At 43.4% G+C, this 13,564-nt stretch overlaps 1 pseudogene; it reads right to left on the minus strand.

Annotated features, from left to right (window-relative positions):
- Positions 1 to 479: 479 nt before the first annotated feature.
- Positions 480 to 8,919, minus strand: LOC138096888 (zinc finger protein 649-like; annotated as a pseudogene).
- Between the last annotated feature and the right edge of the window lie 4,645 nt (positions 8,920 to 13,564).

Raw genomic sequence — 13,564 nt, forward strand, 5'->3', positions numbered from 1 at the left:
AGGAGGCGTGGGGTTCTGTGCCCTACCTCACTAAATAGTTTATTAATATCTTCTTCTTTGTTAGAGAGGGGGAGTTTTTTTTTTTTTTTTTTAACTTCTGCAAAACAACTCATGAAATGTACATCAAGTACTATTATCTAGGTACTTCAGAGAGGAGCTGAAGCACAGGATATGAGGGAAGGCCTGTGCCAGGAAGGCCTGGTGGCGTCCAGCTAGGTTACAGATCCAACACGGTAACCCGTGCTCCCCCACCAGAGAAAACACTCAACACGAATCCCCGGGTTGGTCCACAAACACAAAAGGCACCAGCTGGCATAACCACTCGCTTCACCCCAACGCCTACCCCTACGCAATCTGGAACCACAACAACAAACACCCTAAGGCGCTCTCCCTGGGCCTGAAACACGCCCAGAACCCAACACCGACCTGATGGATGACTTCCGTCTTCACCGCTGGAGACAAATCACAGGACAGCTGTTTTAAAACCTGGCGACCACCCTCTGCCGCAGGCAAGAATTCTGGAAGCTGAAAGGATGGCGGCCGACGAGGTTCACAAGCGGCCGTTCCAAAGACCCGGATCCTGACTTCTCGCGAGCCTTCGATGACGCAATATTTCCGCGCCGGGTTCGCGGCTCTTTACCAGTAGCAGCCGTTTTTCCACATAGTTCCGTTTGATCGGTGAGGGCTTCGTTTTTCTTCCTTTCGCGGGAAGGTGTAAAACGGTGAGAAGCTATCGAAAAGGACTTATTTCACCCTATTTTCAGCCCACGTGACCCATTGGGCCATGACTTTGAACATTTGCCAGGGCCGCTGCACAAACGCTTAGCTTCTCAGAAACTCAAGGGTACCTGGATCTCTGCAGGCTGGGCAGAGATGTTCGCGGACATGAAGGCCCTTTGATTTAAGATGAAGCTAAGAAGCGCGACCGTCTCAAAGAAATTCAACAGGGAGGGATCCCAATCCGAACCTAGCAACAATTGAAGGAGAATGCGGACTGGAGAGGGTGTTGTAGGGTTTAGAGAACCGTTCAGAAGCGCACAGGTCTGAAAGTGGGTAAAACGGCGGGATTATACAGCTCTTGTAATGACTGGTGTAGAGGAAATGGGAAACACTTTTGATCAGGGGCATAGCCAGCGGAGAAGCATGGTTCCCCCCTTCCACAGTGGGATGAGCCAAAGATGGGGTAAGGTTTTACTTGCACACTTGCACAAAGGTGAGAAATACTTGAATCAAAAGCTCTAAGGGAAGTGATTCTGTTGAGTACTGTGACGCAACTGATAAAGCACCGCTCCCTACGTGAGGAAGGTCAGAAAAGGAAATGGCAACCCCCTCCAGTATTCTTGCCTGTGAAATCCCATGGACAGAGGTGCCTGGAGAGCTACAGTCCATGGGGTCGCAAAAGAGTCGGACACGATGTACCAACTAAACAACAACCCTGTAATTATACAACTTGGTTCAGAGAACATTCAAGCTAAAGGGGTTACTCATTTATTTATTGACCCAGCAGATGTGTATAAAATGCATACTCTGTGGCAAACAGGGATCTGGGTACTGGAAATACAGAAGGTATAAGTGCAGGAAAAATAAAATGGTTTCATTGAGCTGTACATTCTGTTACTGACCAAGTTCTTGGATTCTAGCCAATAGAAATTGGTAAGAGGCCAGATAAATTCAGGCAGTGCTTTACTGGGCCTGGTGCTGTAGCAGGAGGAAGTGAAAACAAGTAACAGGTACCCTTTCTTGCTACAGGGCAGGTGGTGATCTGGTCCATTAAATGGTGTGAGGGTAGGGCAGGCCCAGGGGAGGGGTGGCTTGGGTGGTCTGCCCATTCCTTTTAGGACTGTTTGCAGGGAACACACATAGGAGCCTGCTTTTGCTCACAGTACCTCAGAAGTAGCAGTTGGGTTTGGGTCTTTGTGTATCTTGTTCACAATTTGCCCCTATTGCCTATGCCAGGCAGTTATTTTTAGTCCCTTATAGTTCCTCTGTATTCTGGATGGGCCGTTTGTCCAGATGCAGGCACTGCAGCAAAGTGTCCTGGGTCCCAGCCTGTCTCAGTACTGGTGTGCAGAATGTAAAAGGAAAGTTGTTGGCTTGTCTTCCTCATTATAGTGAGAGTTTTGATTCCCACCTACAAGGTGATCTATAGTGCCTGGAGGGCAGAGCAGTGAACCAAAGACATTAGCCCTAAGATTTAATGGAATTTGCTCCTCTAACTTTTGGACTTGCTTGGGACCAGTCACTCTTTTTTCCTTATGATTTATCTGTCTTATGATGGAAGTATGTATCATACCTCTGTCCCACCATTGTATTTTTGAAGAACATAACTTACCTGGTTTCACGGGTCCAAAGATGGAGAGGAATTTTTCCTCAGGATGAATTGGACATCACGTCTCACCTGTATTTGGCTCAGATGAGACTTTGGATATAGACTTTTTTTTTTTAAGGTATTGTTTTTGGCTGTGTTGGGTCTTCCTTGTTGGGCAGGGGCTTTATTTAGTTGCAGTATGTGGGCTCAGTAGTTGTGGCACACAGGCTTAGTTGCCATAGGCATGTGGAATCTTCCTGGACCAAGGGTCAAACCCATTTCCCTTGCATTGGCAGGTGGATTCTTAACCAGTGAACCACCAGGGAAGTCCTGGATTAGAGTTAATCCAGGGGGCTATTGGGATGCTATTGGGATGAAATGTATGTATTTTGCATGCAAGAGGGGCGTGATTGGAGGGGACAGGGCCAGTGGTGGAATTTTAAGGACTGAATGTTTGTGTCCCCTCAGATTCACATGCTGAAGCCCTGAAACCCACTGTGGCTCTATTTGGAGATGGGACTCCTAAGGTAAGTAATTCAGGTTAAATGAAGTTGTAAGGGTGGGGCTCTACTCCAGTTGTATCTGCTGGAACCTTGACCTTGGACTTCTAGTCTCTGGAACTATGAGAAAATTAACTTCTGTTTAAGCCACCTACACTGGTATTTCAGTATGGCAGCCAGAGCAGTGTAATACAGGAATGTTTATGTATGGCCTAGGATCTTAATATATTCCACATTAAAACCCTTAAGAAAACAATTAAGATGTTCACTCCAAGTGAGTCTTAAGTTTTCACATCATGTGTTAATTGTTAAAGAACATTTACAGTGCCTTTAGATACCTCATCTACTTACATGCCTCTACCGCTAGCTTCTCCCTAAGGGACCTGACATCATGCCTTTCCTCAAACCCAGTTTTCCAGCAGTAGTCCCTACTGACATTACTCCTGGCTACAGCTCAGTGATTATAGAGATTCAGAAAACATTTGCCAGATAGGTTAAAGGCCTGTAGTATTCCAGTCTAGAACCAGATTCAGCCCACTCTTGTAGGGCTCCTCGACTCATTCTCGATCTGATTCAGTCTCTCCAGCTCTGTGGAGAATGAGGTAACAGGCCAAAGTTGATTCTACAAACTCTACTTCTCTCTTCCTCATGTGACTCCCAAACATGTTAGACTCAAGAGTGCCTGAGTTAGGAGGAAATGGAACTACCCACCTTTCTTCCTGGCATCTGTTTCCATCCCATCAGTGAGGCAAAAGATAGGGTTAGGGAACTATGTCCAGAAGGAAGAATGCAGCTGAGTTAACCAGTGTAGACTTTCATATTCCCAGGATTCTGAGAATAATCTGGATAACCAGAGAAGGGGAGAGCTAGGAGAGAAGCAATCTTAATTTGTGTTCAGATTGCCCATCTTTTCATGTTTTAAGGGAAAAGAAAAAAACAAAAAAACCGAAGGTCTGTGTTGCAATGTATTTTATTATCTAATTTATAGGTTTAAATTACTAATTGTTTTTGGGCTTTCAGTTCACTTTGCAAACCTTCATTTCACTACCTTTGCAAGTCTAGGAAATCTTAAAAATCACATTTAAGGTGACCTTTATTGTATAATGCTTGGTCTTATTTATCAGTTGAAGTTAAGCTTATTCAAGGACATTAAGTTGCATTTATGACCTTAATATTCATTTTTCTTATTAGAAAATTCAATTTGCTGAAATAATATTTAAATATGTTTAGAGTCAAAGAAATGTAGCAGCTAATTATCATATACTGGGTGGGTGTTGAAGATAATTTTTTTTTCAGTTGGGAGAAATGAATGAATATATGAAATGAATATAACCAGTGATGTGAGGTAGATTATCTCCTTAAAATTATGGAAACATAAGCATAGTAACCAGGCTTCCCTTGTTGCTCAGACAGGAAAGAATCTGCCAGCAATATAGGAGACCCTAGTTTGATCCCTGGGTCAAACCCCTGGCAAATGGAATGGCAACCTACTCCAGTATTCTTGCTTGGAGAATTCCGTGGACAGAGGAGCTTGGCAGGTACAGTCCATGGGGTCACAAAGAGTCAGACATGACTGAGTGACTAACATTTTCAATTTTAAGCATAGTAACTAAGAATATGGTTCCAGGTTTCCTGTCCAAAAATGTACATCAGGTATATTATGTAATGCATTAAAGTGGGAAATGGTACATAAAGCTCTCAAATACCCCTCATTTTCACAGGCTTTGCCTCACAAGAACTAATTAAGATACTTGTCAAGTAGTGATGTTCACAGTGTTTTGTGTATGATTTCACTAGCTGATGGATAAGGCAGAATGTACCACTGAAAACCTTGCCACATTCACTGCCTTCCAACAGTTTCTCTCTAGTATGTAATGATACCTATTAGGGGCAAGTTTTACCACTCTCATATTTTTTACCCACTATAAGCTCACCTATGACCAATGGTAATCACTGATGATGCGGTCTTTCTTCCAAAACACAGCTTTTCTAACTTCTGCATTCACAGGCTTCCTGTTTACATATAACCATGCAGTCAGCTATACATTATGGCCCAAGGCTTTTCCAAACAGAATGCACCAGTTTTCATCCTATGTATTTTTCATGACATAAAATAAGATGTAATTGACCACTGAAGGCATAACCACATTCATGGCATCCATAAACCTTTCTCTCCTGCACACACTCTCTATTACCTCCTGAGGGTGCACATCTGGCAGCTGGCTGTTCCCTCAGGACTACATTCCCACCTGCTAGGAGTCCACTGATATGTAATGATGTCTGAGGGGTCACAGAAGGCATCTGCACAGTCACTATATTAACAGGGTTTTTCCCCTGCAAGAGTTCACTAGTATCTAAGAAGCTGTGACCCTTTGTCCACCTTCACGGAATCTACTTGTTTCTCTCTTGTGTGTGTCCTCCTATGTTTAACCAGACATGACGTGGGAGAAAGCTCTCCCACAGTTGTTGCATCCATAGGGCCTCTCTCCCATGTGAGTTCTTCGATGGACAGTGAGCATTGTCTTTGTGTTGAAGGCTTTCCTACAGTCACTGCACACATAAGGTTTCTCTCTTGTGTGAATTCTCTGAGGTTTAGAGTCCTGATTTCTGCGAACGAAGATTTTCCATGGTCAGTACATACAAAGGAAGTCTTTCCTGTATAGAATCGCTGATGTGCTATGAGGCATGCCTTCTGAATGAAGGCCTTACCACATTCAGTGCATCCATAGGGTTTCTCTCCAGTGTGAGTTAGTTGATGTATGAGGAGATTGCCCTTCTGTATGAAACCTTTCCCACACTCACTGCATATGTAAGATTTCTCTCCTGTATGAATTTTCTGATGCAGAATGAGCTGTGATTTTCTGGAGAAAGCTTTTCCACACTCACTGCATACATGGAGTTTTTCTCCTGTTTTGTTTTGTTGGTGTGTAGTGAGTTTTGCCTTCCTAAAGAAGGCTTTTCCACATTCAGTACCTTTGTAGGCTTTCTCTCCTGTATGAGTTCTCTGGTGCTCAGTTAGCTTGAACTTTCTGTAGAATGCTTTCCCACATATACTGCATACATGGAGTTTATTTCCCATATGCGTCTTCTGATGTTCAATAAGCTAAAATTCCCTGAGGAGGGCTCTTCCACACTCACAACACTCATGGAGTTTCTCTCCTTTGTAAGTTCACTGATGTTCAGTGAGCTTGAACTTCTCGAAGAAGGTTTTCCCACACAGACTACATCCATGGGGTTTCTTTCCTGTGTGAATTATTTTATGTTCATTGAGCTGAGACTTCTTGAGGAAGGCTTTCCCATATTCAGGACATTCATGGGCGTTCTCTGTTTTGTGTATTTCCTGATGTTCAGTTTCAGTATGAGTTTGTTCATGATGAGCATGGAGCAAGGATCTCCCATCCCCATTAAGCTCAGCAGGCTCCTTTTTGTTGCAGCTTTTATTCTGGTTGGTTATATCTATATATGATTTCAGAGTTTTCCTGTGTAAATCAAATCCATCATAATTTGGCCTTAAAGGAAAACAACTTCTGCTGTGATGAATAATATTCCCAAATGCATTCTGTTCATAACACTTCAGCATATTTTGGTTTTGCCAGTGCAACTGCACATGATCATCCACTTCCTTAATGTTTAGGAAAGATAACAATGAACACTTTATGAGCATCAGATGGAATAAAACTATTTCAAAAATACCTTGGGGTGATCTGGCTCTTTAATGAAAAACTCAAGATATCAAATAGAAAAGAAATTCCAAGCATAAAAGTACCTTATCTTTAAAAAAACTTTTCAAAATTATAGTTAAATATATATAAGATAAATTTTACTGTTTTAATGGTTTTAGGGGGGCTGGATCATGCAGGATCTAAGTTACCTGACCAGGGATTGAACCCATGCTCCCTGCAGTGGAAGCAGAGTCCTACCACTGGACCACCAGGGAAGTCCCTTAACCATTTTTAAGTGTACAGTTCTGTGGCATTAAGTATAATCACAATGTTGTACAACCATCAGCACCTTTCATCACTAGTTTTTTGGGTTTTTTTTCCATCTTCTCCAACTGAAAAACTCTGCATCCATTAAGCACTAACTCCTGTCTCTTGGAAATGGTTAAAAACATGATAATATAAAACACCAAACAACCCAAAAGATGTCAGCCATCAGTGTAAAATAGAGTAAATTCACAATGAATAAATATAGATTTGTTTGCTTTATAAATAAGGCCCTGGGGACAGTTAAATACCGTCACTGTTAGCATCACCTCACAGAGACTGGAGGGACACCCAATTTCAAAATGGTGAAAGACATTCATTCAACACATCCTTATTAAATGGCTACTCCACAAACCAGACATAGTGCCGGTACTGGAGAAACACAAAAAAATTCTTAAACTGAAGTCATATTCTGCGGGTGGAAAGGAAACAGAATAAACAAGATAAGGAATAATGTAGGCAGTTCAAACATGACAGTGGTTTGAAGAAGCAAAGGAAGTAACGAGATGTAGAAGAAATGAGGATTTATTTACAAGGAAGGATAAGACTCACTCATGAGATTTTATGATTTTGTTTAGGCTCCCTAGCCTAATGAACTGAGAATGAGAAATTTTAGAAAGATCTTCTCTAATGAAACAAAGAATAGGAACAGCAAAGGTGTTAGACCCAGGAGCACAGAGGGTAAAGAGGGGCTTCCCAGGTGGTGCTTGTAAAGAACCCGCCTGCCAGTGCAGGAGATGTGGGAGACGCAGTTTCGATCTCTGGGTCACGAGGATCCCCTGGCGAACGAAATGGCCCCCCTCTCCAGTATTTTTGCCTGGAGAGTCTCATGGACAGATGGGGCTGGCAGGCTACAGTCCATAGCGTTGCAAAAAGCTGGAAATGACTGCAGTGACACATGCACACACACAGAAAGTAAAGAAGATTCAAGGTAATGTCAGGATTTAAGATGTACAGAGGTATAACAGAATCTCAATTTCAGAAACGATGTTGGAAAGGGATTTTCTTGGAGGGAAGATGGTTCTAGTATCTCACACAAAAAGTGTGAACTTATTGGGAGTTTCCATGGAGTCAGGTAAAATATATGGTAGCAGCAGGTGTATTAGACATTGTTACGGAACATGGGCCAGAGAACAAGGGCTTAACACATTTAAATAAATAAGGTTTTATAGTCTATGAGAGCAGAGGATAACAACAGAACCTTTGAAGCAGCTCAGAGTGGGAAAAAAGAAAAACATAAATACATGTTAAGAGATCATGTCACCGTAAGAATAAAGGCTTCCAAGGTGTGGCTGGATGTCATAAGGGGAAATATTTTCCAATGGGGCAGGAACGTGTATGTGTCAGAAGATAATGATGAATTCAAAGTTTCCTCTTAGAAGCGAGACACAGAAGGAGGAGTTTCATAGCAAGAGACATGAAAGGAACATAAAATCATACTCTGACAAATGTTGAAGTATGGGAAGATTTGAAAATCCAAGCAAGACTGTGGGGTGTGGCAGGGGGGAACGTTGACATCTAAGGAGAAATGTATAGATTCTTTCCAAGAAGAGATAAAGAGGTATATTTTCCTTTAAATTCCCACCCAGAAAAAGAGTTCTTATGGAGAGAGGGCTACATGGAGGCTGTTTCTGTGTCTTCTGCACCCCTCCCCACTGGGATGCCTTCTCTAAGGAACTGAAAGGTGATTTCCACAGCCTTGCCCGTCTTGCTGCTTCTCTCTCACCTACTTGGATGAGGGTGACCGGGAACTTAATCATCTGAGGTCCATGGTGGTTCTTCTCATTCCAACTTGGAGAGTACATCAGGTTTGCTAACCTGATACCCTGTTCATGGGAAATGCCAGAAGACTCAGGCTCATCAGATGTCACCCGAGATTTGTGATGCTGAGAACAGTATGCTTTTTAGGGACTACACAATTTGTATGTTTGTAAATTAAAGGCTTTTCTCTAAAATGAAAAGAGAGTATACCTTCTTGTCTGGGACAAGAGACGAGACCGAAAATCTAACACTTCAGAGCATGACAGACACAACAAAGCCTTCAGAAGCTGAAGAAAGAAAAGCCACTGTCCTCACCCACAGACACCAGGTTGCTGTAGTTCTCCATCATCACATCCCAGTACAGGGCCTTCTGAGCAGGGGCCAGGAGCTGCCACTCCTCCCACGTGACATCCACGGCCACATCCGTGTTACAGTGTCAGTGATCTCTATAACAACACAGTCCCCTATAATATGAGTGTTTCTCTTATCACTAAAATGGAGGGTGTGAAATAATAGAGGTTTCTATCCCTGGTTGTTGGCTTAGAGATCCTAAAACCCTTGTAGTCTCCTAAGTGGTAAAAGCACTAGCAACATCTTTTGTTCTAATATTTGGTCTTCAGCTTCAACCCTAATCTGACACTGACAACTTAGAATTAGCATCAGGCTCCACAGGCTAAAGGGCTCAGTATCACAAGAGTGCCTTCAGTTCAGACACCAGTCCAAAGTCCCAGGTTCCCTGCATTTGTGTCCAGCTTGGCTACAACTCAGGGGTTCCCATAATTTCCGTGCTAAGACTGGATAAATTGCTAGAACAACTGACAGAACTGAGGACAATGTTATGCTTACCTTTATAGTTTATTATCAAGGATATAGGGCCTCCCGTGTGTGGCTCAGCGAGTAAAGAATCCGCCTGCAATGTGGGAGACCTGGGTTCAATCCCTGGGTTGGTAAGATCCCCTAAGAGAAAAGCTACCCACTCCAGTATTCTGGCCTGGAGAATTCCATGGACTGTATAGTTCATGTCGTTGTAAAGAGTCGGACATGACTGAACGACTTTCACTTTCATCAAGGATATTAATGAACACCCACATGAAAAGGTAAGGAGAGCCAAGTGTAAAAAGGTCCTGAATGCAAGGGCCTCTTTCCCCATCGAGTTGGGATGAGTCACCCTCCCAGCACGAGGATCGGCCTGCCTCCTTGGAAGTTCTCTGAACCCTGCTGGGGTTTTTATGGTGGTTCTATTACACAGGAATGATTGATTAAACCCCTGCCTACTAGTGACAGAGTTCAATCTCCAGTTCCTTTCCTGTCTACTGAGATCAGAAGGTAGAGCCAAACATTCCAGTCAAGGCTTGGTCTTTCTGGGATCAGCTCCCGTCTTAAAGTTTTCTAGAGACCTGTCCTGAGTCACCTCATTAGCATACACTCACAGATGGTTCAGAGGGGCTTGTTATCAATAAAAAAAGGATACTCCTCTATTTCTCAGGAAATTGCAGACGTTTTAGGAACTCTGTCCCAAGAACCAGCGACAAAGACCAAGTATGTACAAAGACCAAATATGTGACAATAAGTCATTTGTGTAATTAAAGGCAATACAAGGGCTTCCCTGATGGCTCAACAGGTAAAGAATCCGCCTGCAATGCAGGAGACACAGGTTGTTGACCACAAGTTCATGTGCCAGATACAGAGTGAGGCCAGACAAACCAAAATGTTGCAGTTTGGAGCAGAGAGAGGTTTACTGCAGGGCCAAGGAAGGAGAAGGATGGCTTGTGCTAAAAAAACCCTGAACTCCCTGATGGTTTTGAGGGAAGAGTATTTGTTTGAGGTTTTTTTTGTTTTTTTTTTTAAATATTTATTTGGGTGCATCAGATCTTAGTTGAGGCATGTGGGATCTTCATTGCAGCATGGGAGCTTAGTCACCATGCTTAATTGAAGCATATGGGCTGTTCCCTGACCAGGGATCAAAAATGCATCCCCCGTGTTGGAAGGCAGACTCTTAACCACTGGACCACCAGCGAAGTCCCTGTTTGTTAATTAATTGATTTTTGGCTGCATTGGGCCCTTGTTGCTGTGTGCTGGCCTTCTCTAGTGGCAGAGTCGGGCAGTTCTTCACTGCAGTGCATGGGCTTCTCATTACGGTGGCTTCTCTTGTTGCAGAGCAACGGCTCTAGGCGCAAGGGCTTCAGTAGTTGAAGCTTGCCAGCTCAGTAGTTGTGGCCCACAGGTATGTGGAGATCCTCCCAGACCAAGGATTGAAACTTGGTCCCCTGCATTGGCAGGAGGATTCTTATCCACTAGACCACCAGGGAAATCTGGGGAAGAGTTTTTAAAGGCAAAATTCGGGGCGGGGGGGCTACAGGATATGTGATTTTCTTCTGTTTGGTTGGTGGTGAGGTAATGGATAGTGTTCCAGGAATGTTCTGCTCAGCCAAAAGCTGAAAGGTATGTTGTTATGTATATCCTTGGAAGAAGAACCAGGACCCTGCTTTATTGCTGCAATATTATTTCTTGACTGCTTTTCCTTTGTTACTGAGTTCCCTTACTTCCTTAATTAGAAAAACTATTTGAATCTGCTCTTTTGAACTCCTGGAAAGTCAAGGAGCCCAAAGCCTTTTTCCTATGAACAGGAAGCCCCACAGGGTTCTGGTAGGTCTCAAAATACACACAACCATTCTTTCTGCGACAACATCATTAAGGCCTTAGCACCTCTGCTTTCATCTAATATTATTGGGAGACAATTCTGGGGCATCTTTGTGCTGTTTTGTTACTTTTTAATGTCCAGCCAAAAATGTCCCGCCACCTGATGTGAAGAGCTGACTCATTTGAAAAGACCCTGATGTTGGGGAAGATTTAAGGCAGGAGGAGAAGGGGACAACAGAGGATGAGATGGTTGGATGGCATCACTGACTCGATGGACATGAGTTTGGGTAAACTCTGGGAGTCGGTGATGGACAGGGAGGACTGGCATGCTGTGGTTCATGGGGTTGCAAAGAGTCAGACACGACTGAGCGACTGAACTGAACTAATGTACAGCCCCTTCTCTCTGCTCACCCATCACCCTATCTGTGCATCTTAGTCCAAGCTTCTTCCAGCTGTAGCAGCAGTGGGTTGTGGTTGCAGGAGAAGGGAGGAGCAAGAGAATGATCACATCCCAGGTCTCAGGAGAGAGTGAGCCATAGTAAAGTGAGAGTGAGTTTATTCAGAGAAATACACATGCCCTAGGCAAGTGAGAGCAGTCTAGGGGTAGAGGGTTGTTAGTTTTTATGGGTTGAATAATTTTATAGGTTAACAAGTGGGAGGATTATTTAAACTATTTGTGGGGAAAAGCAGTTTTCAGGAATTGGGCCACCACCCCCTTTTTGGTCTTTTAAAATGGTCAACCTTGTCCTGGCATTGGTGGGTGTGTTATTTAGCATATTAATGTACTACTGCTGCTGCTAAGTCGCTTCAGTCGTGTCCAACTCTGTGTGACCCCATAGACGGCAGCCCACCAGGCTCCCCCATCCAGGCAAGAACACTGGAGTGGGTTGCCATTTCCTTCTCCAATGCATGAAAGTGAAAAGTGAAAGTGAAGTCGCTCAGTCGTATCCGACTCTTCATGACCCCATGGACTGCAGCCTACCAGGCTCCTCCGCCCATGAGATTTTCCAGGCAAGAGTACTGGAGTGGGGTGCCATTGCCTTCTCTGTTAATGTACTACAATGAGTGTATAATGAGGCTCAAGGTCTATGGGAAGTCGTATAGGCTAGTCAAAGCCTTGTAGGTTCTAACCAGTTTGTCATATCTTCAATGGCTGTGTCAGTCTTGTAATGGCTGTGTCCTGCCCCCTTCCATCCTGTCATACTTTGGCAAAGACAAATCAAGTGTTCCTTACAAATTTTTAGGATACTATAAGTTGGTCAGCTGTCACTTTACAGATATGTTCCCCAAAACTATTAAAACTATCCTATCCAGCAGGAATTGCTATAATTTTTAAGATAAAAGAAGTAAAATCTGAGAATTCGCTGTCCAAAAATGGGCCTGCTTTCAGTTAAAAATGCAGTTTAGTATCTTTTCATGTTAATTGGCTATTCAGAATCATCTCTTCTATGGATATTTACCTATTGATTTTTACTCTTATTTTCTTTTTGATCTGTTGACTGGAAAACACACAAAATAACAGTTGTGAGCTTTAAGTTTTATTCAGGTTCTTGCTAAGGACCACAGCCACCCAGTTAGTGTAAGCATATGGGTTAGGGAGATTTCTCAGAGAAAGAGAACCAGGCGTGGCTTTCTTGACATGAGAGAACCCATAGCCTAAGCCGTTTTGTCATCTAAGCCTGGCCATAATTCTTGCCCTTGAACAGTCTCCGTAATCAATGATCTTAAGGGGACAATGGGGCTTCCCAGGTAACGCAGTGGTAAAGAATCCACCTGCCAATGCAGGAGCCACAGGAGACATGGGTTTGATCCCTGAGTCAGGAAGATCCCCTGGAGAAGGGAATGGCGGCCCACTGCAGTATTCTTGCCTGGAGAATTCGATGTAGCCTGGTGGACTAGAGTCCATGGGGTCGCAAAGAACTGGACACCACTAAGCAACTAAACTTTCACTTTCACTAGGTAAAGGACCAAACTGATGATCTTGACCCTCTGACTTCAATCTACTAAAGCTGGACACTCAACTTTTGCCCAATTTTATGCTGAATTCTCTGCTCAAGCCCCTTCATGAATGTGCACGTGCCCTTAGCTTAAAACTTCTTCACTTTTGCAGTTTCCAGGAGCCACTGCTTTGGTAAAGATCCCTGGTGTTCTTACTTGCTGCAAGTAATAAATCCTTCCTTCTTCTATTCTTTGGCTTGGGTGTACCTATTGGCTTGACACCCACCAAGAGGTGAACCCAGTTTGGGGATGACATTAGCTCTGAGGAAGTTGCTCCGAAAAGGTAAGGGAGAAGCCCGTTTATATATACTTTCTGGAGAAATACATGCAGTTAGGCATACATCTTGGTAAAAGATTTACTGCTAATCATA

The sequence above is a fragment of the Capricornis sumatraensis genome, chromosome 20 (assembly GCF_032405125.1).
Source record: "Capricornis sumatraensis isolate serow.1 chromosome 20, serow.2, whole genome shotgun sequence".
Taxonomy (NCBI): domain Eukaryota; kingdom Metazoa; phylum Chordata; class Mammalia; order Artiodactyla; family Bovidae; genus Capricornis; species Capricornis sumatraensis.